The following is a 26,155-nucleotide window of genomic DNA, read 5'->3' as shown; positions in this document are numbered from 1 at the left end:
TCGTCATCAATTTAGTGACGCATATGATATTGTCCCTATCATATAATTTTTGATATAAAAACTTTAAAGAATTGTATCAAGTTGCCAAATACCTCGTCATCAATTTAGTGACGCATATGATATTGTCCCTATCATATAATTAATATAAAGACTTTAATGAATTGTGTCAAGTTGCCAAACACCTCGTCATCAATTTAGTGACGCATATGATATTGTCCCTATCATATAATTAATATAAAGACTTTAATGAATTGTGTCAAGTTGCCAAACACCTCGTCATCAATTTAGTGACGCATATGATATTGTCCCTATCATATAATTTTTGATATAAAAACTTTAAAGAATTTATCAAGTTGCAAATACCTCGTCATCAATTTAGTGACGCATATGATATTGTCTCTATCATATAATTAATATAAAGACTTTAATGAATTGTGTCAAGTTGCCAAACACCTCGTCATCAATTTAGTGACGCATATGATATTGTCCCTATCATATAATTTTTGATATAAAGACTTTAAAGAATTCTATCAAGTTGCCAAATACCTCGTCATCAATTTAGTGACGCATATGATATTGTCTCTATCATATAATTAATATAAAGACTTTAATGATTTGTGTCACGTTGCCAAACACCTCGTCATCAATTTAGTGACGCATATGATATTGTCCCTATCATATAATTAATATAAAGACTTTTTAAAGAATTGTATCAAGTTGCCAAACACCTCGTCATCAACTACTATATTATGGTTGCGCCGACCTCTCATATTGTATTCTCTTATGTCTTCATAGGATTTTGGCAATTATACGAGTAAATTAAATAATATACATATGAAAATGATTAATTATTATATGTATAAGGGAAAAAATGCTGAAATATTCCCATATTATCTTAGTATTATAGAGGAAAGACCGTTGCCGACCTCTGATATTGTTCAAAACTTATGTATTTATATGATTTTGGCAATTATATGAGTAAATTAAATAATATACATATAAAATGATTAAATATTATATGTATAAATGTATAAGGAAAAAATGATGAAATATTCCCACATTATCTTAGTATTATAGAGGAAAGACCGTTGCTGACCTCTGATATTGTTCAAAACTTATGTATTTATATGATTTTGGCAATAATATGAGTAAATTAAATAATATACATATGAAAATGATTAATTATTATATGTATAAATGTATAAGGGAAAAAATGCTGAAATATTCCCATATTATCTTAGTATTATAGAGGAAAGACCGTTGCTGACCTCTGATATTGTTCAAAACTTATGTATTTATATGATTTTGGCAATTATATGAGTAAATTAAATAATATACATATGAAAATTATTAATTATTATATGTATAGGGGAAAAAATGCTGAAATATTCCCACATTCTCTTAGTATTATAGAGAAAGCCATTATAGTGAGAGGGTATAGTAGTGTAAACGACCGGAATTACGACAGAGGGTTCAAAAACTACTATAGGTAGGCAGTGGTTGCCGACCTCTCATATTGTTCAAAACTTATGTATTCATATGATTTTGGCAATTATATGAGTAAATTAAATAATATACATATGAAAATTATTAATTATTATATGTATAGGGGAAAAAATGCTGAAATATTCCCACATTCTCTTAGTATTATAGAGAAAAGCCATTATAGTGAGAGGGTATAGTAGTGTAAACGACCGGAATTACGACAGAGGGTTCAAAAACTACTATAGGTAGGCAGTGGTTGCCGACCTCTCATATTGTTCAAAACTTATGTATTCATATGATTTTGGCAATTATATGAGTAAATTAAATAATATACATATGAAAATTATTAATTATTATATGTATAAGGGAAAAAATGCTGAAAATATCCCACATTCTCTTAGTATAATAGAGAAAAGCCATTATAGTGAGAGGGTATAGTAGTGTAAACGACCGGAATTACGACAGAGGGTTCAAAAACTACTATAGGTAGGCAGTGGTTGCCGACCTCTCATATTGTTCAAAACTTATGTATTCATATGATTTTGGCAATAATATGAGTAAATTAAATAATATACATATGAAAATGATTAATTATTATATGTATAAGGGAAAAAATGCTGAAAATATCCCACATTCTCTTAGTATTATAGAGAAAAGCCATTATAGTGAGAGGGTATAGTAGTGTAAACGACCGGAATTACGACAGAGGGTTCAAAAACTACTATAGGTAGGCAGTGGTTGCCGACCTCTCATATTGTTCAAAACTTATGTATTCATATGATTTTGGCAATAATATGAGTAAATTAAATAATATACATATGAAAATGATTAATTATTATATGTATAAGGGAAAAAATGCTGAAAATATCCCACATTCTCTTAGTATTATAGAGAAAAGCCATTATAGTGAGAGGGTATAGTAGTGTAAACGACCGGAATTACGACAGAGGGTTCAAAAACTACTATAGGTAGGCAGTGGTTGCCGACCTCTCATATTGTTCAAAACTTATGTATTCATATGATTTTGGCAATAATATGAGTAAATTAAATAATATACATATGAAAATGATTAATTATTATATGTATAAGGGAAAAAATGCTGAAAATATCCCACATTCTCTTAGTATTATAGAGAAAAGCCATTATAGTGAGAGGGTATAGTAGTGTAAACGACCGGAATTACGACAGAGGGTTCAAAAACTACTATAGGTAGGCAGTGGTTGCCGACCTCTCATATTGTTCAAAACTTATGTATTCATATGATTTTGGCAATAATATGAGTAAATTAAATAATATACATATGAAAATGATTAATTATTATATGTATAAGGGAAAAAATAATCATATTATATATGAATAATGGAAAAAAAATGAAATGTTCCTATAATCTCTTAATATATAAGAGAATAGCCCGTATGTTGGGTGGCAAACGGAATTGAAAATACCCGCTTTGAGGACAGCGGGTTCAAAAACTACTATAGGTAGGCAGTGGTTGCCGACCTCCCGCATTATTCGAAATATTTATTTCGGATTATGTTTATATTGGTTACATACAATAAAGTATATTATTATCCGTACAAATTTGTTTCTCAGTTCTATAGAACACGGGACTTGGCTCCGCGGATAATAGGAATATACGCTTTATAGATAATATCGTTGAAACAAAAGTCAAGTTTCTATTATATATAGAATAACAAATCGTTTCCATATATTATCGTTAATTTTTGGAGGCAGGCAAATATTAATTTATTACCTGCCGTATAGTTGGATTATTATATCGTTACGGTATAATACAAATATGGATTCTTATGAAAGAAATATAAAATTATATATTAAATGTGGAAATATTATCATATGCGCTTGGTTTTATGTTATATATTACCAGAGATATATATGAAAAGAGATAAATTTTAAATTTATCTTCAAAATGCAAATGATTTAACTTAATATTTATATTGGTTAAACAAAAATTGTACATGTGTGGATACAATAATTATGTATGTTGGAAATAAAATGATATTTTATAATGAAATATGTATGTATAAAAAGATAAAATTATAGAAATATATATATTACAATAATTAGATGAAATTCTTGTTATATTGGTAAAACAAGTATAAATTAAAAATGAAAATATGGATTACGAATGCTATATAAAAATGGCCGTAATCGAATGGATTTTTTACTTATATATTTAAAATTTTACCCAAAGGCGAAATATTGAATTTTATTCAATATAATAAAAATCATGGAATTATATAAAGTGAAAAATCTATATATCTATATATCTATTATATTGCTTATTTCGATTCAAAATATATGAATGGAATATGAAGGAAAAACATTATTCTGGTTGATCCTGCCAGTAGTTATATGCTTGTCTCAAAGATTAAGCCATGCATGTCTAAGTACACACGAATTAAAAGTGAAACCGCAAAAGGCTCATTATATCAGTTATGGTTCCTTAGATCGTTAACAGTTACTTGGATAACTGTGGTAATTCTAGAGCTAATACATGCAATTAAAACATGAACCTTATGGGACATGTGCTTTTATTAGGCTAAAACCAAGCGATCGCAAGATCGTTATATTGGTTGAACTCTAGATAACATGCAGATCGTATGGTCTTGTACCGACGACAGATCTTTCAAATGTCTGCCCTATCAACTTTTGATGGTAGTATCTAGGACTACCATGGTTGCAACGGGTAACGGGGAATCAGGGTTCGATTCCGGAGAGGGAGCCTGAGAAACGGCTACCACATCTAAGGAAGGCAGCAGGCGCGTAAATTACCCACTCCCAGCTCGGGGAGGTAGTGACGAAAAATAACAATACAGGACTCATATCCGAGGCCCTGTAATTGGAATGAGTACACTTTAAATCCTTTAACAAGGACCAATTGGAGGGCAAGTCTGGTGCCAGCAGCCGCGGTAATTCCAGCTCCAATAGCGTATATTAAAGTTGTTGCGGTTAAAACGTTCGTAGTTGAACTTGTGCTTCATACGGGTAGTACAACTTACAATTGTGGTTAGTACTATACCTTTATGTATGTAAGCGTATTACCGGTGGAGTTCTTATATGTGATTAAATACTTGTATTTTTTCATATGTTCCTCCTATTTAAAAACCTGCACTAGTGCTCTTAAACGAGTGTTATTGTGGGCCGGTACTATTACTTTGAACAAATTAGAGTGCTTAAAGCAGGCTTCAAATGCCTGAATATTCTGTGCATGGGATAATGAAATAAGACCTCTGTTCTGCTTTCATTGGTTTTCAGATCAAGAGGTAATGATTAATAGAAGCAGTTTGGGGGCATTAGTATTACGACGCGAGAGGTGAAATTCTTGGACCGTCGTAAGACTAACTTAAGCGAAAGCATTTGCCAAAGATGTTTTCATTAATCAAGAACGAAAGTTAGAGGTTCGAAGGCGATCAGATACCGCCCTAGTTCTAACCATAAACGATGCCAGCTAGCAATTGGGTGTAGCTACTTTTATGGCTCTCTCAGTCGCTTCCCGGGAAACCAAAGCTTTTGGGCTCCGGGGGAAGTATGGTTGCAAAGCTGAAACTTAAAGGAATTGACGGAAGGGCACCACCAGGAGTGGAGCCTGCGGCTTAATTTGACTCAACACGGGAAAACTTACCAGGTCCGAACATAAGTGTGTAAGACAGATTGATAGCTCTTTCTCGAATCTATGGGTGGTGGTGCATGGCCGTTCTTAGTTCGTGGAGTGATTTGTCTGGTTAATTCCGATAACGAACGAGACTCAAATATATTAAATAGATATCTTCAGGATTATGGTGCTGAAGCTTATGTAGCCTTCATTCATGGTGGCAGTAAAATGTTTATTGTGTTTGAATGTGTTTATGTAAGTGGAGCCGTACCTGTTGGTTTGTCCCATTATAAGGACACTAGCTTCTTAAATGGACAAATTGCGTCTAGCAATAATGAGATTGAGCAATAACAGGTCTGTGATGCCCTTAGATGTCCTGGGCTGCACGCGCGCTACAATGAAAGTATCAACGTGTATTTCCTAGACCGAGAGGTCCGGGTAAACCGCTGAACCACTTTCATGCTTGGGATTGTGAACTGAAACTGTTCACATGAACTTGGAATTCCCAGTAAGTGTGAGTCATTAACTCGCATTGATTACGTCCCTGCCCTTTGTACACACCGCCCGTCGCTACTACCGATTGAATTATTTAGTGAGGTCTCCGGACGTGATCACTGTGACGCCTTGCGTGTTACGGTTGTTTCGCAAAAGTTGACCGAACTTGATTATTTAGAGGAAGTAAAAGTCGTAACAAGGTTTCCGTAGGTGAACCTGCGGAAGGATCATTATTGTATAATATCCTTATCGTTAATAAACATTTGTTATAATACAAATAAATACAATTTACCAAAATAAAAATATTACAAAATGATTCCACGGAATCAAAAGTTAAAGTCAAAATAAAATGAAGATGGCTTTTATTTTATATGTGGGGCTTGGCAACCTCATAAAAAGACTTTAACATTATTAATGTTGTTGTGCGTATTTGTGGCAGTACCTACTACAACAATGGCGTTTCCTATAAAAACAAATTCTCGAAAATGGAAATCGAAGAAACTGAACAAAATTTGAAAGTAGAAGTCGAATTAAAATTAAAATAATTTTGAATGTGGTATTCAAAATAAGTGTGTGTGTATATGGACCATAATATACACGCGTTGCGAATATGTATTGTTCATCTATGTTATGAGCATACGTTGGCTAATGCAACAACCTAAAATATACAATGTTTGTACCTGTCATCCATCAGGTTAATGTTTTATATAAATTTTGCAGTATGTGTCACCCAAAATAGCAAACCATAACCAGATTTTTATGATACATAATGCTTATATGAAACTAAGACATATCGCAACATTTATTTTTAGGTATAAAAATAAATTTATTGAAGGAATTGATATATGCCAGTAAAATGGTGTATTTTTAATTTCTTTCAATAAAAACAATATTGATATTATATAAAAATGAATTATAAAACTCTAAGCGGTGGATCACTCGGCTCATGGGTCGATGAAGAACGCAGCAAACTGTGCGTCATCGTGTGAACTGCAGGACACATGAACATCGACATTTTGAACGCATATCGCAGTCCATGCTGTTATGTACTTTAATTAATTTTATAGTGCTGCTTGGACTACATATGGTTGAGGGTTGTAAGACTATGCTAATTAAGTTGTTTATAAATTTTTTATAAGCATATGGTATATTATTGGATTAAATAATGATTTTATTCATAATATTAAAAAAGAAATGAAAAACATTATCTCACATTTGAATGTGAAAAACGAAGAGAAATATTTTCTTTTTCAATCAAATAATACTGAGAAATGTCTAGCATAAAAAATTGAAATATTTTTCATCTAGAATTGTCTCTTATTAATGATTCGGAAAAAGAAAAATCTTGGTTTTGTTATTATTCTTCGTTGGTTCGTTAAATGGATAAAAAATAACTTTGCTTACAAGAACTATTGGAACTATTTATAACGAATTTAATTGATTGTTTTATCATTTATATATAAAGAATTTATGGCAAAATATAGTTATATATACAACCTCAACTCATATGGGACTACCCCCTGAATTTAAGCATATTAATTAGGGGAGGAAAAGAAACTAACAAGGATTTTCTTAGTAGCGGCGAGCGAAAAGAAAACAGTTCAGCACTAAGTCACTTTGTCTATATGGCAAATGTGAGATGCAGTGTATGGAGCGTCAATATTCTAGTATGAGAAATTAATGATTTAAGTCCTTCTTAAATGAGGCCATTTACCCATAGAGGGTGCCAGGCCCGTATAACGTTAATGATTACTAGATGATGTTTCCAAAGAGTCGTGTTGCTTGATAGTGCAGCACTAAGTGGGTGGTAAACTCCATCTAAAACTAAATATAACCATGAGACCGATAGTAAACAAGTACCGTGAGGGAAAGTTGAAAAGAACTCTGAATAGAGAGTTAAACAGTACGTGAAACTGCTTAGAGGTTAAGCCCGATGAACCTGAATATCCGTTATGGAAAATTCATCATTAAAATTGTAATATTTAAATAATATTATTAAGAATAATGTGCATTTTTTCCATATAAGGACATTGTAATCTATTAGCATATCCCAAATTTATCATAAAATATAACTTATAGTTTATTCCAATTAAATTGCTTGCATTTTAACACAGAATAAATGTTATTAATTTGATAAAGTGCTGATAGATTTATATTATTACAGAGCGTTAATTTTTCGGAATTATATAATGGCATAATTATCATTGATTTTTGTGTTTATTATATGCTCTTGTATGATTAACAATGCGAAAGATTCAGGATACCTTCGGGACCCGTCTTGAAACACGGACCAAGGAGTCTAACATATGTGCAAGTTATTGGGATGTAAACCTAATAGCGTAATTAACTTGACTAATAATGGGATTAGTTTTTTAGCTATTTATAGCTAATTAACACAATCCCGGGGCGTTCTATATAGTTATGTATAATGTATATTTATATTATTTATGCCTCTAACTGGAACGTACCTTGAGCATATATGCTGTGACCCGAAAGATGGTGAACTATACTTGATCAGGTTGAAGTCAGGGGAAACCCTGATGGAAGACCGAAACAGTTCTGACGTGCAAATCGATTGTCAGAATTGAGTATAGGGGCGAAAGACCAATCGAACCATCTAGTAGCTGGTTCCTTCCGAAGTTTCCCTCAGGATAGCTGGTGCATTTTAATATTATATAAAATAATCTTATCTGGTAAAGCGAATGATTAGAGGCCTTAGGGTCGAAACGATCTTAACCTATTCTCAAACTTTAAATGGGTAAGAACCTTAACTTTCTTGATATGAAGTTCAAGGTTATGATATAATGTGCCCAGTGGGCCACTTTTGGTAAGCAGAACTGGCGCTGTGGGATGAACCAAACGTAATGTTACGGTGCCCAAATTAACAACTCATGCAGATACCATGAAAGGCGTTGGTTGCTTAAAACAGCAGGACGGTGATCATGGAAGTCGAAATCCGCTAAGGAGTGTGTAACAACTCACCTGCCGAAGCAACTAGCCCTTAAAATGGATGGCGCTTAAGTTGTATACCTATACATTACCGCTAAAGTAGATGATTTATATTACTTGTGATATAAATTTTGAAACTTTAGTGAGTAGGAAGGTACAATGGTATGCGTAGAAGTGTTTGGCGTAAGCCTGCATGGAGCTGCCATTGGTACAGATCTTGGTGGTAGTAGCAAATAATCGAATGAGACCTTGGAGGACTGAAGTGGAGAAGGGTTTCGTGTGAACAGTGGTTGATCACGAGTTAGTCGGTCCTAAGTTCAAGGCGAAAGCCGAAAATTTTCAAGTAAAACAAAAATGCCTAACTATATAAACAAAGCGAATATAATACACTTGAATAATTTTGAACGAAAGGGAATACGGTTCCAATTCCGTAACCTGTTGAGTATCCGTTTGTTATTAAATATGGGCCTCGTGCTCATCCTGGCAACAGGAACGACCATAAAGAAGCCGTCGAGAGATATCGGAAGAGTTTTCTTTTCTGTTTTATAGCCGTACTACCATGGAAGTCTTTCGCAGAGAGATATGGTAGATGGGCTAGAAGAGCATGACATATACTGTTGTGTCGATATTTTCTCCTCGGACCTTGAAAATTTATGGTGGGGACACGCAAACTTCTCAACAGGCCGTACCAATATCCGCAGCTGGTCTCCAAGGTGAAGAGTCTCTAGTCGATAGAATAATGTAGGTAAGGGAAGTCGGCAAATTAGATCCGTAACTTCGGGATAAGGATTGGCTCTGAAGATTGAGATAGTCGGGCTTGATTGGGAAACAATAACATGGTTTATGTGCTCGTTCTGGGTAAATAGAGTTTCTAGCATTTATGTTAGTTACTTGTTCCCCGGATAGTTTAGTTACGTAGCCAATTGTGGAACTTTCTTGCTAAAATTTTTAAGAATACTATTTGGGTTAAACCAATTAGTTCTTATCAATTATAACGATTATCAATTAACAATCAATTCAGAACTGGCACGGACTTGGGGAATCCGACTGTCTAATTAAAACAAAGCATTGTGATGGCCCTAGCGGGTGTTGACACAATGTGATTTCTGCCCAGTGCTCTGAATGTCAAAGTGAAGAAATTCAAGTAAGCGCGGGTCAACGGCGGGAGTAACTATGACTCTCTTAAGGGGATCTGGGGTAATTGCGAGCAGAGGGGGAGTATTTTTCTGTAATTCGTAAGTCATATCATATGGTGTGCGGAAGGGGAATTTTACTCTGTAACTCACAAGTCTCTCCTTTACTCAAGTCGACTCAAAACCTCCTCGTGGTGGTCCCCGGTAATGCTAAACTTGTTTAGCAGCTAATTTGAGCGGCAAAACTTTTCCGATGGGTTGGTTCCCCAGAGGAAATTTATTCATATTGGAACTACAAATAGAAATAACGAGCCTCGGATGAATTTACACAATCTGATGACGACCCGACCCTCCGTGGACACCTTCCCGGAGGACCAATATGAACCAAACGCAGCGGCTACTCTATCTAGGGTTCCCTGCACAGTATGTGGCCGGTCCTTTAACAGCAAGAGAGGACTCGGTGTTCACATGCGATCTCGGCACCCAGACGAACTTGATGAAGAACGTCGACGTGTCGAGATAAAGGCAAGGTGGAGTGAGGAAGAGAAGTGGATGATGGCGAGAAAGGAGGTTGAGCTCACAGCAAATGGACATAAACACATAAACAAGCAACTAGCGGTGTATTTTGCAAACCGCAGCGTCGAAGCCATCAAAAAGCTAAGACAGAGGGGCGATTATAAGGAGAAAATAGAGCAGATAAGAGGGCAATCAGCTCGCGTCCCGGAAGTTGCTAATCTAACCATAAGGCGCCGCCCTAGTAGAAGTGAGCAAAACCACCAAGTAACAACATCAGAAACAACTCCAATCACTCCCTTCGAACAGTCGAACAGGGAAATTTTGCGGACACTGCGTGGGTATAGCCCCGTAGAATGCCATTCCAAATGGAGAGCCCAAGAGCTACAAACGATCATTGACAGGGCAGAGCTCGAGGGAAAGGAAACCACTCTCCAATGCTTATCGCTATATCTCCTAGGAATTTTTCCGGCACAGGGTGTACGACACACGCTGACGAGACCTCCTCGGAGACCTCGGAATAGGAGAGAAAGCAGAAGGCAGCAGTATGCTGTCACCCAGCGTAACTGGGATAAGCATAAAGGAAGATGCATTAAGTCCTTGCTAAATGGAACTGATGAGTCGGTAATGCCAAGCCAAGAAGTAATGGTTCCCTACTGGAGAGAAGTAATGACTCAGCCTAGCCCAAGCTCTTGCAGTGGAGAAGTGATACAAATGGATCACTCGCTTGAGAGGGTTTGGTCTGCTATTACGGAGCATGACCTTAGGGCATCAAGAATCTCATTATCTTCATCTCCGGGGCCTGACGGGATAACTCCAAAAACAGCCAGGGAGGTGCCGTCAGGTATTATGCTACGAATAATGAACCTAATTCTATGGTGCGGCAATCTACCACACTCTATCCGACTGGCCAGAACTGTCTTCATCCCGAAGACGGTGACGGCGAAGCGACCGCAAGACTTTCGTCCAATATCGGTGCCTTCAGTCCTGGTAAGACAGCTAAATGCAATATTGGCAACCCGGTTGAACTCATCAATCAATTGGGACCCGCGCCAGCGGGGCTTCTTACCTACCGACGGATGTGCCGATAATGCGACGATAGTTGACTTAGTCTTGAGGCATAGCCATAAGCACTTTAGATCTTGCTACATCGCAAATTTAGATGTAAGCAAGGCATTCGATTCTCTATCGCATGCATCTATATATGACACCTTACGTGCTTATGGTGCGCCAAAGGGCTTCGTTGACTACGTACAGAATACGTACGAGGGTGGCGGTACCAGTCTCAATGGGGACGGTTGGAGTTCAGAGGAATTCGTCCCTGCTAGAGGAGTGAAGCAGGGTGACCCTTTGTCTCCTATTCTATTTAACTTGGTAATGGACAGGTTACTTAGAAACCTACCCAGCGAAATTGGTGCCAGAGTCGGAAATGCCATTACTAACGCGGCCGCGTTTGCAGATGATTTGGTACTATTTGCTGAAACTCGAATGGGACTTCAAGTATTGTTGGACAGAACGTTGGATTTTCTATCTCTCGTCGGCCTCAAACTTAATGCCGACAAATGTTTTACCGTTGGCATTAAGGGCCAGCCGAAACAGAAGTGTACCGTGCTAGAGGCACAGAGCTTTTACGTAGGCTCAAGAGAGATTCCATCATTGAAGCGAACGGACGAGTGGAAGTACTTAGGCATCAACTTCACTGCAACTGGGAGGGTTCGATGCAATCCGGCCGAGGACATTGGTCCAAAGCTACAAAGATTGACAAAGGCCCCCCTCAAACCACAACAGAGGATGTTCGCCCTAAGGACTGTCCTTATCCCACAGCTCTATCACAAGTTAGCCCTTGGGAGTGTGGCGATAGGCGTCCTACGAAAAACTGACAAACTAATACGATACTATGTGCGAAGATGGCTAAATCTTCCGCTGGATGTGCCGATAGCATTCATTCACGCACCCCCAAAAAGTGGAGGTCTCGGAATTCCATCACTTAGATGGGTAGCTCCAATGTTAAGGCTAAGACGTTTGAGTAACATTAAATGGCCTCACCTCACGCAAAACGAGGTAGCCAGCTCTTTCCTCGAAGCCGAAAAACAACGGGCCCGAGATAGATTATTTGCAGAACAACATGAATTGTTATCGCGTCCGGCAATAGAAAAATATTGGGCGAACAAATTGTACCTCTCAGTTGATGGCAGCGGACTCCGTGAAGCGGGCCATTGGGGACCGCAACACGGGTGGGTTAATCAACCCACGCGTTTACTAACAGGAAAGGAATATATAGACGGTATTCGTCTGCGGATAAATGCCCTACCCACGAAGTCTCGTACTACAAGGGGAAGGCACGAATTGGAACGACAGTGTCGTGCAGGATGTGACGCTCCCGAAACAACAAACCATATAATGCAAAAATGTTACCGATCGCATGGGAGGCGCGTAGCTAGACACAACTGCGTAGTAAATCGAATCAAGCGGGGACTTGAGGAGAGAGGCTGCGCGGTCATTGTTGAACCAAGTCTGCAGTGCGAATCCGGCCTTAATAAACCGGACCTGGTGGCACTACGACAAAATCACATTGATGTGATCGACATACAAATTGTGACAGACGGACACTCTATGGATGATGCGCACCAGCGCAAAATCAATAGATACGACAGACCGGACATACGAACTGAATTGCGTCGCAGATTCGAAGCCGCAGGTGACATTGAATTCCATTCTGCCACCCTGAACTGGAGGGGGATCTGGAGTGGTCAATCCGTTAAAAGATTGATAGCGAAGGGTCTCCTCAGCAAATATGATAGTCATATCATTAGCGTCCAGGTTATGAGAGGCAGTCTCGGTTGTTTTAAACAGTTCATGTACCTGAGCGGGTTTTCCCGAGATTGGACTTAGCTAAAACGTTTGGTTCAAAACATTTGCTTGCTGTCTTGGCATAACATCAATAAAGGCATAAACATCGCAAATAATGGTAATATATAAATGGCTATGAGGATGGTTTTAGTACGTAGGCGTTGCGGAACTTCGGTTCAGCAATGAATCGTGCATGCTAGGAAACTGAAGTGTTGACAGACCTAGTATCTTTCGATAGATTTCCATACCTCCGCGATCAAAAAAAAAAAAAAAAAAATAGCCAAATGCCTCGTCATCTAATTAGTGACGCGCATGAATGGATTAACGACGGACGTGTTTTCGTTGCGCTCGTGTACAGATTGCGAATAACTAAGTTTTCCTTGTTTGGAAAGTAATTAAATCGGTGATTTAGTGCTCCGCGGAAGTCGAGTGAAAATTGTCGAGTGTTAAAAACAAGCGGTTTGGAAATTATTAACAATAAACTATTGGAAATTTTCCACTCCGCACGTGCTGCGAGGCGAGCTTACGAGTAAGTTTTTCGAGTAAGCTTTTTGAGCAGCTGTCAAAAAGCTTATTGGTGGCAGTCACTGCTAGGGTTTGTGTATAGGGACAGTTTTAGTGCTACCAGACGCTACCGATAGGTGGAGCTCTAGAGCATCTACCTTTTGTCACTGAGCAAACGAGCATACGGTTGCTGGCGTCGACGGTAGGAGGAGCCACCATCGGAGTTATGCCGATCGAGAGCGACAGCAGCGTGAGTGCCTTGAGCGGAAGTAGTGCTTCGAGGAAGTCCAAACGACGCAGGCGCAGAAGCCATCTGGCCTCTAAGAGCTCGGCGCCGACGCAGGCGAAATTGGTTGCCCTGGCATCGAATGGAGTGCCAGAACCCGTTGGTGTACTGGAGGAGGCGTTTTCGTCGCTGGAGGACGCCCGGGCGGCTACCCCCCCCCACGCTGCTGCCACCGCTGTTGATCCTACTGCTGCCCCTGCTGCCGACCACACTGCTGCCTCCGCCGTTTCCACTGCTGCTAAAATTGTTGCCACCACTGCCACTGCCGCTACCGCTGCCGCCCGTGCTGGGCAAGCAGCCATGATGGCAGAGCTGTCGGCCACCCAGCGCATGGTGAGAAGCAGCTTCCGCAGCCTAGGAGAAGTGGACACGGAAGAGCTCTCGTATGCTATCAGCCGCTACGATGAGCTGGTGCTGGCGTTAATGCTCCGGTGTGGAGAACTGGAGACGCGGCTCGCTATGCCGCCACCGCCGCCGCCGTCGTCGAATCCGTTAAAGAATACGGCCGCCAATGCTCCCCAGATGCCACAGGTTGCACCCATCGCTGCCCCGCGGACCACCAAGGTTCGCGAGACGTGGTCAGCGGTGGTGAAGTGCGACGACCCTGCGCTATCGGGGAAAGCTATAGCGGAAAAGGTGCGAACGATGGTTGCACCCTCCCTCGGAGTCAGAGTACATGAGGTACGTGAGCTCCGTCGAGGTGGTGGTGCGATCATTCGTACTCCTTCAGTTGGAGAGCTGCAGAAGGTGGTAGCATCAAAGAGGTTCGCTGAAGTTGGGCTAAATGTGGCACGGAATGCGGCCGAGAAGCCGAAGGTCGTCGTCTATGACGTCGACACAGCTATCGGCCCTGAGGAATTCATGCAGGAGCTGCATGGAAATAACTTCGACAGCGAAATGACTATGTCCCAATTTAAGAAGTCCGTGCACCTGGTGACCAAGGCGTGGTCGGTAACCGACGGCGCCACAGTAAATGTAACGCTAGAGGTAGACGACCGCGCGATGGCGAAGCTTGATGTAGGTCGTGTCTACATCAAGTGGTTCTCATTCCGATGCCGAGCACAGGTCCGCACATACGCCTGCCACAGATGCGTGGGTTTCGACCACAAGGTCAGCGAATGCCGGCAGAAGGACAATGTCTGCCGCCAGTGCGGGCAACAAGGCCACACCGCGGCAAAGTGCCAAAACCCGGTGGACTGCCGGAACTGCCGTCACAGAGGGCAACCCTCGGGGCATTACATGCTCTCGAACGTGTGCCCGATATACGGGGCGTTGCTGGCGAGGGTGCAAGCTAGACATTAATGTTTAGCTTCATCCAAGCGAACTGTGGCCGAGGCAGAGCTGCGACCATCGAGCTCGGAGTCCGACTCAGGAGATCGGAGTCTATGTTCGCGCTGGTGCAGGAGCCGTATCTCGGCGGGGACGGAATGGATGTGCTGCCTGAAGGAATGAGAATTTTCACCGATCGGCGAGGGAAGGCAGCCATCCTAGTAGATCAACAGGAAGCCATCTGTATGCCAGTGGAGACCCTCACCACGGATTATGGCGTATGTCTGGTCGTTAAAGGGAGCTTTGGCTCAATCTTCCTTTGCGCCGCATACTGCCAGTTCGATGCACCTCTGGAACCGTACCTCCGGTACATGGATGCGGTCCTGCTGCAGGCCAGCAGAACCCCCGCAATCCTGGGCCTCGACGCGAATGCAGTGTCCCCCATGTGGCTTAGCAAACTCTCTCGTCATGCCGAGGGGCAAGCTAACTACAGACGGGGTGAGCTGCTGTCAGAGTGGATGCTGGAGGCAAGAGTCGCCGCCCTAAACCAGTCAACAGAGGTGTACACGTTCGACAATCACAGAGCTACTAGCGATATCGACGTGACAATCGTCAATGAGGCAGCATCTATGTGGGCCACATATGAGTGGAGAGTGGACGAGTGGGAATTGAGTGACCACAACATCATTACTGTTGTGGCCGAACCAACTACCGCGCGCGCAGTTGAGAGCATAGCTCCTGTGCCGTCCTGGAACTTCTCCAATGCACGTTGGCGATTGTTCAAGGAGGAAATGGTGAGTAGAGCAGCCGAACTTCCGGAAAACTTCTCAGAGTCGCCGTTGGACCAGCAAGTTTCGACCCTGCGCAGTATAGTACATAATGTATGTGATATTGCGCTGGGAAGAAAGTCAATTCGATCGCCCAACAGGAGAGCACGTTGGTGGACTGCCGACCTCTGCGCTGCAAGGCGCGAAGTCCGGAGACTTCGTCGCCTACTCCAAGATGGAAGGCGTCGTGATGACGGTGCCGCTATAGAGCGTGTAGTGGTCGAGCTGAGGCGGGCCTCAGCCAACTACAAGAAGCTCATTGGGAGGGCGAAAATGGATGACTGGAAACGCTTCGTGGGAGATCATGCCGACGACCCATGGGGGCGCGTCTACAAGATTTGCCGAGGCCGCAGAAAGTGCACGGAGATTGGGTGCCTCCGCGTGAATGGCGAGCTCATCACTGATTGGGGTGACTGTGCACGAGTGCTCCTCCGCAATTTCTTCCCAGTTGCGGAGTCCGAAGCACCGACTGCCATCGCGGAGGAAGTCCCACCGGCCCTCGAAGAATTCGAGGTTGATGCATGTGTTGCCCGGTTGAAGAGCAGGCGCTCTCCCGGCTTGGACGGCATCAATGGCACTATCTGCAAGGCAGTCTGGCGCGCCATACCCGAGCACCTAGCATCGTTGTTTTCCCGATGCATCCGATTAGGATACTTTCCCGCCGAGTGGAAGTGCCCACGAGTTGTCTCGCTGCTCAAAGGGCCAGATAAGGACAAGTGTGAGCCCTCCTCATATAGAGGAATATGCTTGCTGCCAGTCTTTGGTAAGGTGCTCGAGGCCATCATGGTGAATCGTGTGAGAGAAGTTCTTCCGGAAGGCTGCAGATGGCAGTTTGGATTTCGCCAAGGACGATGTGTGGAGGATGCTTGGAGACACGTGAAGAGCAGTGTTTGTGCCAGCCCGGCGCAATACGTGCTCGGCACATTCGTGGACTTCAAAGGAGCATTCGACAACGTCGAATGGAGTGCTGCACTCCGCCGACTAGCAGACTTGGGATGCCGGGAGATGGGCTTGTGGCAGAGCTTTTTCTCCGGCCGAAGAGCAGTGATCCGAAGCAGTTCCGGTACTGTGGAAGTACCGGTAACTAGAGGCTGCCCGCAGGGGTCAATCAGTGGCCCATTTATCTGGGACATTCTGATGGATGTACTGCTTCAGCGTCTCCAGCCGTATTGCCAGCTGAGTGCATACGCGGATGACTTGCTGCTTCTCGTCGAGGGAAATTCCCGAGCTATGCTAGAGGAAAAAGGAGCACAGCTGATGTCCATCGTAGAAGCGTGGGGAGCGGAAGTTGGCGTTGCCGTCTCGACCAGCAAGACGGTAATAATGCTGCTAAAAGGTGCCTTGAGACGTGCGCCTACGGTGAGGTTTGCTGGAGCGAACCTTCCGTATGTGCGTAGCTGTCGGTACCTTGGCATCACGGTCAGTGAAGGAATGAAATTCCTCACGCACATAGCTTCGCTTCGCCAGCGGATGACCGGAGTCGTTGGAGCATTGGCGCGTGTGCTTCGAGCCGACTGGGGCTTCAGTCCTCGAGCCAGGCGGACCATATATGACGGACTCATGGCACCTTGTGTGCTGTTTGGTGCCCCGGTATGGTATGACACCGCCGAACAAGTAGCCGCCCGGAGACGACTAGCCTCCTGCCAGAGGCTAATCCTGCTTGGATGCCTTTCGGTATGCCGAACAGTGTCCACAGTGGCACTGCAGGTACTTGGTGGAGCTCCCCCGCTTGACTTGGCTGCTAAGTTTTTAGCGGTCAAATACAAGCTGAAGCGTGGATACCCGCTGGAGGAGAACGACTGGCTATATGACGAGGACACTACGTGTCTAAGCTGGAAGCAGAGGAAGACTCGCCTAGAAGAGTGCTTACTGCAGAGTTGGCAGAACAGATGGGATGATGACAGCGAACCAGGACGGGTGACGCATAAATTCATCCCATATGTCACTCTCGCCTATCGGGATCCAAGATTTGGATTCTCGATGAGGACGTCTTACCTGCTGACAGGTCACGGGTCGTTTAACGCATTTTTGCAAGGGAGAGCCCTCAGCGATACCACTGCTTGCGCTTGTGGAGATCCATATGAGGACTGGATGCACATATTGTGCGCTTGCCCCCTATATGCAGATTTGCGGAACCTCGATGGACTTGGAGTGCAGCGCCTTGGCGAAAACTGGACCTTCGATAGAATCCTGGAAGATCAACAGAGGACTCAACGGCTGGCAGTGTTTGCGGACGAAGTGTTCCGTAGGAGGAGGGGTGTTTAGCCCAACAACTTCGCCGTGTGGTTAGCGGGCGAGAATACTTCCACAGTCCGCTATTGCTTGTCGTAAGAGGCGACTAATATAGCCATAGGTCCCTCTAACCCTGCTTGTCGGAGCAAAAGGAGGAGGCCCACCGAGCCTCTCTTTCGGTACCACGGGTTGTGCAGCTATCCAAGACTGCACATTGAGGTAGGCCCCCTGGTGGGAGTATCGTGGTGGCTGTGGTTGGTACCCATATCGCGGGTAGAGCCTTCGTGTTCGACGTTTGAGTTACGGTGCTAGTTGCGCAAAACTCGGGTGCTGTGACCCAGAGATCAGTAGAGATTTTAGGTAGATCTCGCTCCTCAGCAAGGGGGAGTGCTTGCCCGGCAAGCAAGTACTCGAATTGCTACCGGGGTGGTCGCTATGTACATAGCTATAGCTTCTAGTCCGGGACGCTTGTCTGGCGTATCCAGACACATACACCATGTTGATACATGCACCACTTGTGGGTGTTCAGGGTGTCGTGGTTGTAATCCCTTCAGTGTGGAACACGCCACGTAAAACAAGTTCGGAGAGATCTGAAAAGTCGTCGTTGTCCCTATCTACTATCTAGCGAAACCACAGCCAAGGGAACGGGCTTGGAATAATTAGCGGGGAAAGAAGACCCTTTTGAGCTTGACTCTAATCTGGCAGTGTAAGGAGACATAAGAGGTGTAGAATAAGTGGGAGATATTAGACCTCGGTTTGGTATCGTCAATGAAATACCACTACTCTTATTGTTTCCTTACTTACTTGATTAAATGGAACGTGTATCATTTCCTAGCCATTATACGGATATATTTATTATATCTTATGGTATTGGGTTTTGATGCAAGCTTCTTGATCAAAGTATCACGAGTTTGTTATATAATCGCAAACAAATTCTTTAATAAAACGATGCATTTATGTATTTTTGATTTGAAAATTTGGTATAACTCCAATTACTCAGGTATGATCCAATTCAAGGACATTGCCAGGTAGGGAGTTTGACTGGGGCGGTACATCTCTCAAATAATAACGGAGGTGTCCCAAGGCCAGCTCAGTGCGGACAGAAACCACACATAGAGCAAAAGGGCAAATGCTGACTTGATCTCGGTGTTCAGTACACACAGGGACAGCAAAAGCTCGGCCTATCGATCCTTTTGGTTTAAAGAGTTTTTAACAAGAGGTGTCAGAAAAGTTACCATAGGGATAACTGGCTTGTGGCGGCCAAGCGTTCATAGCGACGTCGCTTTTTGATCCTTCGATGTCGGCTCTTCCTATCATTGTGAAGCAAAATTCACCAAGCGTTGGATTGTTCACCCATGCAAGGGAACGTGAGCTGGGTTTAGACCGTCGTGAGACAGGTTAGTTTTACCCTACTAATGACAAAACGTTGTTGCGACAGCATTCCTGCGTAGTACGAGAGGAACCGCAGGTACGGACCAATGGCACAATACTTGTTCGAGCGAACAGTGGTATGACGCTACGTCCGTTGGATTATGCCTGAACGCCTCTAAGGTCGTATCCGTGCTGGACTGCAATGATAAATAAGGGGCAATTTGCATTGTATGGCTTCTAAACCATTTAAAGTTTATAATTTATTTTATAAACGACAATGGATGTGATGCCAATGTAATTTGTAACATAGTAAATTAGGAGGATCTTCGATCACCTGATGCCGCGCTAGTTACATATAAAAGCATTATTTAATACAATGACAAAGCCTAGAATCAATTGTAAACGACTTTTGTAACAGGCAAGGTGTTGTAAGTGGTTGAGCAGCTGCCATACTGCGATCCACTGAAGCTTATCCTTTGCTTGATGATTCGATAAATAAATGATTTTTCCTGTAGCCAAACAAACACCTCGTCATCAATTTAGTGACGCATATGATATTGTCCCTATCATATAATTTTTGATATAAAGACTTTAAAGAATTATATCAAGTTGCCAAATACCTCGTCATCAATTTAGTGACGCATATGATATTGTCCTATCATATAATTAATATAAATTTAATGATTGTGTCAAGTTGCCACCTCGTCATCATTTAGTGACGCATATATATTGTCCTATCATATAATTTTTGATATAAAACTTTAAAGAATTGTATCAAGTTGCCAAATACCTCGTCATCAATTTAGTGACGCATATGATATTGTCCTATCATATAATTAATATAAAGACTTTAATGAATTGTGTCAAGTTGCCAAACACCTCGTCATCAATTTAGTGACGCATATGATATTGTCCCTATCATATAATTTTTGATATAAAAACTTTAAAGAATTGTATCAAGTTGCCAAATACCTCGTCATCAATTTAGTGACGCATATGATATTGTCCCTATCATATAATTAATATAAAGACTTTAATGAATTGTGTCAAGTTGCCAAACACCTCGTCATCAATTTAGTGACGCATATGATATTGTCCCTATCATATAATTTTTGATATAAAACTTTAAAGAATTGTATCAAGTTGCCAAATACCTCGTCATCAATTTAGTGACGCATATGATATTGTCTCTATCATATAATTAATATAAAGACTTTAATGAATTGTGTCAAGTTGCCAAACACCTCGTCATCAATTTAGTGACGCATATGATATTGTCCCTATCATATAATTTTTGATATAAAGACTTTAAAGAATTCTATCAAGTTGCCAAATACCTCGTCATCAATTTAGTGACGCATATGATATTGTCTCTATCATATAATTAATATAAAGACTTTAATGATTTGTGTCACGTTGCCAAACACCTCGTCATCAATTTAGTGACGCATATGATATTGTCCCTATCATATAATTAATATAAAGACTTTTTAAAGAATTGTATCAAGTTGCCAAACACCTCGTCATCAACTACTATATTATGGTTGCGCCGACCTCTCATATTGTATTCTCTTATGTCTTCATAGGATTTTGGCAATTATACGAGTAAATTAAATAATATACATATGAAAATGATTAATTATTATATGTATAAGGGAAAAAATGCTGAAATATTCCCATATTATCTTAGTATTATAGAGGAAAGACCGTTGCCGACCTCTGATATTGTTCAAAACTTATGTATTTATATGATTTTGGCAATTATATGAGTAAATTAAATAATATACATATAAAATGATTAAATATTATATGTATAAATGTATAAGGGAAAAAATGATGAAATATTCCCACATTATCTTAGTATTATAGAGGAAAGACCGTTGCTGACCTCTGATATTGTTCAAAACTTATGTATTTATATGATTTTGGCAATAATATGAGTAAATTAAATAATATACATATGAAAATGATTAATTATTATATGTATAAATGTATAAGGGAAAAAATGCTGAAATATTCCCATATTATCTTAGTATTATAGAGGAAAGACCGTTGCTGACCTCTGATATTGTTCAAAACTTATGTATTTATATGATTTTGGCAATTATATGAGTAAATTAAATAATATACATATGAAAATTATTAATTATTATATGTATAGGGGAAAAAATGCTGAAATATTCCCACATTCTCTTAGTATTATAGAGAAAAGCCATTATAGTGAGAGGGTATAGTAGTGTAAACGACCGGAATTACGACAGAGGGTTCAAAAACTACTATAGGTAGGCAGTGGTTGCCGACCTCTCATATTGTTCAAAACTTATGTATTCATATGATTTTGGCAATTATATGAGTAAATTAAATAATATACATATGAAAATTATTAATTATTATATGTATAGGGGAAAAAATGCTGAAATATTCCCACATTCTCTTAGTATTATAGAGAAAAGCCATTATAGTGAGAGGGTATAGTAGTGTAAACGACCGGAATTACGACAGAGGGTTCAAAAACTACTATAGGTAGGCAGTGGTTGCCGACCTCTCATATTGTTCAAAACTTATGTATTCATATGATTTTGGCAATTATATGAGTAAATTAAATAATATACATATGAAAATTATTAATTATTATATGTATAAGGGAAAAAATGCTGAAAATATCCCACATTCTCTTAGTATATAGAGAAAAGCCATTATAGTGAGAGGGTATAGTAGTGTAAACGACCGGAATTACGACAGAGGGTTCAAAAACTACTATAGGTAGGCAGTGGTTGCCGACCTCTCATATTGTTCAAAACTTATGTATTCATATGATTTTGGCAATAATATGAGTAAATTAAATAATATACATATGAAAATGATTAATTATTATATGTATAAGGGAAAAAATGCTGAAAATATCCCACATTCTCTTAGTATTATAGAGAAAAGCCATTATAGTGAGAGGGTATAGTAGTGTAAACGACCGGAATTACGACAGAGGGTTCAAAAACTACTATAGGTAGGCAGTGGTTGCCGACCTCTCATATTGTTCAAAACTTATGTATTCATATGATTTTGGCAATAATATGAGTAAATTAAATAATATACATATGAAAATGATTAATTATTATATGTATAAGGGAAAAAATGCTGAAAATATCCCACATTCTCTTAGTATTATAGAGAAAAGCCATTATAGTGAGAGGGTATAGTAGTGTAAACGACCGGAATTACGACAGAGGGTTCAAAAACTACTATAGGTAGGCAGTGGTTGCCGACCTCTCATATTGTTCAAAACTTATGTATTCATATGATTTTGGCAATAATATGAGTAAATTAAATAATATACATATGAAAATGATTAATTATTATATGTATAAGGGAAAAAATGCTGAAAATATCCCACATTCTCTTAGTATTATAGAGAAAAGCCATTATAGTGAGAGGGTATAGTAGTGTAAACGACCGGAATTACGACAGAGGGTTCAAAAACTACTATAGGTAGGCAGTGGTTGCCGACCTCTCATATTGTTCAAAACTTATGTATTCATATGATTTTGGCAATAATATGAGTAAATTAAATAATATACATATGAAAATGATTAATTATTATATGTATAAGGGAAAAAATAATCATATTATATATGAATAATGGAAAAAAAATGAAATGTTCCTATAATCTCTTAATATATAAGAGAATAGCCCGTATGTTGGGTGGCAAACGGAATTGAAAATACCCGCTTTGAGGACAGCGGGTTCAAAAACTACTATAGGTAGGCAGTGGTTGCCGACCTCCCGCATTATTCGAAATATTTATTTCGGATTATGTTTATATTGGTTACATACAATAAAGTATATTATTATCCGTACAAATTTGTTTCTCAGTTCTATAGAACACGGGACTTGGCTCCGCGGATAATAGGAATATACGCTTTATAGATAATATCGTTGAAACAAAAGTCAAGTTTCTATTATATATAGAATAACAAATCGTTTCCATATATTATCGTTAATTTTTGGAGGCAGGCAAATATTAATTTATTACCTGCCGTATAGTTGGATTATTATATCGTTACGGTATAATACAAATATGGATTCTTATGAAAGAAATATAAAATTATATATTAAATGTGGAAATATTATCATATGCGCTTGGTTTTATGTTATATATTACCAGAGATATATATGAAAAGAGATAAATTTTAAATTTATCTTCAAAATGCAAATGATTTAACTTAATATTTATATTGGTTAAACAAAAATTGTACATGTGTGGATACAATAATTATGTATGTTGGAAATAAAATGATATTTTATAATGAAATATGTATGTATAAAAAGATAAAATTATAGAAATATATATATTACAATAATTAGATGAAATTCTTGTTATATTGGTAAAACAAGTATAAATTAAAAATGAAAATATGGATTACGAATGCTATATAAAAATGGCCGTAATCGAATGGATTTTTTACTTATATATTTAAAATTTTACCCAAAGGCGAAATATTGAATTTTATTCAATATAATAAAAATCATGGAATTATATAAAGTGAAAAATCTATATATCTATATATCTATTATATTGCTTATTTCGATTCAAAATATATGAATGGAATATGAAGGAAAAACATTATTCTGGTTGATCCTGCCAGTAGTTATATGCTTGTCTCAAAGATTAAGCCATGCATGTCTAAGTACACACGAATTAAAAGTGAAACCGCAAAAGGCTCATTATATCAGTTATGGTTCCTTAGATCGTTAACAGTTACTTGGATAACTGTGGTAATTCTAGAGCTAATACATGCAATTAAAACATGAACCTTATGGGACATGTGCTTTTATTAGGCTAAAACCAAGCGATCGCAAGATCGTTATATTGGTTGAACTCTAGATAACATGCAGATCGTATGGTCTTGTACCGACGACAGATCTTTCAAATGTCTGCCCTATCAACTTTTGATGGTAGTATCTAGGACTACCATGGTTGCAACGGGTAACGGGGAATCAGGGTTCGATTCCGGAGAGGGAGCCTGAGAAACGGCTACCACATCTAAGGAAGGCAGCAGGCGCGTAAATTACCCACTCCCAGCTCGGGGAGGTAGTGACGAAAAATAACAATACAGGACTCATATCCGAGGCCCTGTAATTGGAATGAGTACACTTTAAATCCTTTAACAAGGACCAATTGGAGGGCAAGTCTGGTGCCAGCAGCCGCGGTAATTCCAGCTCCAATAGCGTATATTAAAGTTGTTGCGGTTAAAACGTTCGTAGTTGAACTTGTGCTTCATACGGGTAGTACAACTTACAATTGTGGTTAGTACTATACCTTTATGTATGTAAGCGTATTACCGGTGGAGTTCTTATATGTGATTAAATACTTGTATTTTTTCATATGTTCCTCCTATTTAAAAACCTGCACTAGTGCTCTTAAACGAGTGTTATTGTGGGCCGGTACTATTACTTTGAACAAATTAGAGTGCTTAAAGCAGGCTTCAAATGCCTGAATATTCTGTGCATGGGATAATGAAATAAGACCTCTGTTCTGCTTTCATTGGTTTTCAGATCAAGAGGTAATGATTAATAGAAGCAGTTTGGGGGCATTAGTATTACGACGCGAGAGGTGAAATTCTTGGACCGTCGTAAGACTAACTTAAGCGAAAGCATTTGCCAAAGATGTTTTCATTAATCAAGAACGAAAGTTAGAGGTTCGAAGGCGATCAGATACCGCCCTAGTTCTAACCATAAACGATGCCAGCTAGCAATTGGGTGTAGCTACTTTTATGGCTCTCTCAGTCGCTTCCCGGGAAACCAAAGCTTTTGGGCTCCGGGGGAAGTATGGTTGCAAAGCTGAAACTTAAAGGAATTGACGGAAGGGCACCACCAGGAGTGGAGCCTGCGGCTTAATTTGACTCAACACGGGAAAACTTACCAGGTCCGAACATAAGTGTGTAAGACAGATTGATAGCTCTTTCTCGAATCTATGGGTGGTGGTGCATGGCCGTTCTTAGTTCGTGGAGTGATTTGTCTGGTTAATTCCGATAACGAACGAGACTCAAATATATTAAATAGATATCTTCAGGATTATGGTGCTGAAGCTTATGTAGCCTTCATTCATGGTGGCAGTAAAATGTTTATTGTGTTTGAATGTGTTTATGTAAGTGGAGCCGTACCTGTTGGTTTGTCCCATTATAAGGACACTAGCTTCTTAAATGGACAAATTGCGTCTAGCAATAATGAGATTGAGCAATAACAGGTCTGTGATGCCCTTAGATGTCCTGGGCTGCACGCGCGCTACAATGAAAGTATCAACGTGTATTTCCTAGACCGAGAGGTCCGGGTAAACCGCTGAACCACTTTCATGCTTGGGATTGTGAACTGAAACTGTTCACATGAACTTGGAATTCCCAGTAAGTGTGAGTCATTAACTCGCATTGATTACGTCCCTGCCCTTTGTACACACCGCCCGTCGCTACTACCGATTGAATTATTTAGTGAGGTCTCCGGACGTGATCACTGTGACGCCTTGCGTGTTACGGTTGTTTCGCAAAAGTTGACCGAACTTGATTATTTAGAGGAAGTAAAAGTCGTAACAAGGTTTCCGTAGGTGAACCTGCGGAAGGATCATTATTGTATAATA

The 26,155-nt window shown here is 40.2% G+C and overlaps 3 non-coding genes across 3 annotated transcripts; all 3 read left to right on the top strand.

Annotated features, from left to right (window-relative positions):
- Nucleotides 1-3,831: 3,831 nt before the first annotated feature.
- LOC117149536 lies at nt 3,832-5,826 on the top strand. The gene has a single exon (XR_004460363.1). It is a non-coding gene; the product is annotated as a small subunit ribosomal RNA (ribosomal RNA).
- Nucleotides 5,827-6,512: 686 nt separating this feature from the next.
- On the top strand, nt 6,513-6,691 carry LOC117149534. The gene has a single exon (XR_004460361.1). It is a non-coding gene; the product is annotated as a 5.8S ribosomal RNA (ribosomal RNA).
- Nucleotides 6,692-24,150: 17,459 nt separating this feature from the next.
- On the top strand, nt 24,151-26,145 carry LOC117149535. Its single transcript, XR_004460362.1, has one exon. It is a non-coding gene; the product is annotated as a small subunit ribosomal RNA (ribosomal RNA).
- The last annotated feature ends 10 nt before the right edge of the window (nt 26,146-26,155 follow it).

The sequence above is a fragment of the Drosophila mauritiana genome, unplaced genomic scaffold (genome assembly GCF_004382145.1).
Source record: "Drosophila mauritiana strain mau12 unplaced genomic scaffold, ASM438214v1 U_240, whole genome shotgun sequence".
Lineage (NCBI taxonomy): Eukaryota > Metazoa > Arthropoda > Insecta > Diptera > Drosophilidae > Drosophila > Drosophila mauritiana.
This window is presented reverse-complemented; position numbering and strand designations above follow the sequence as displayed.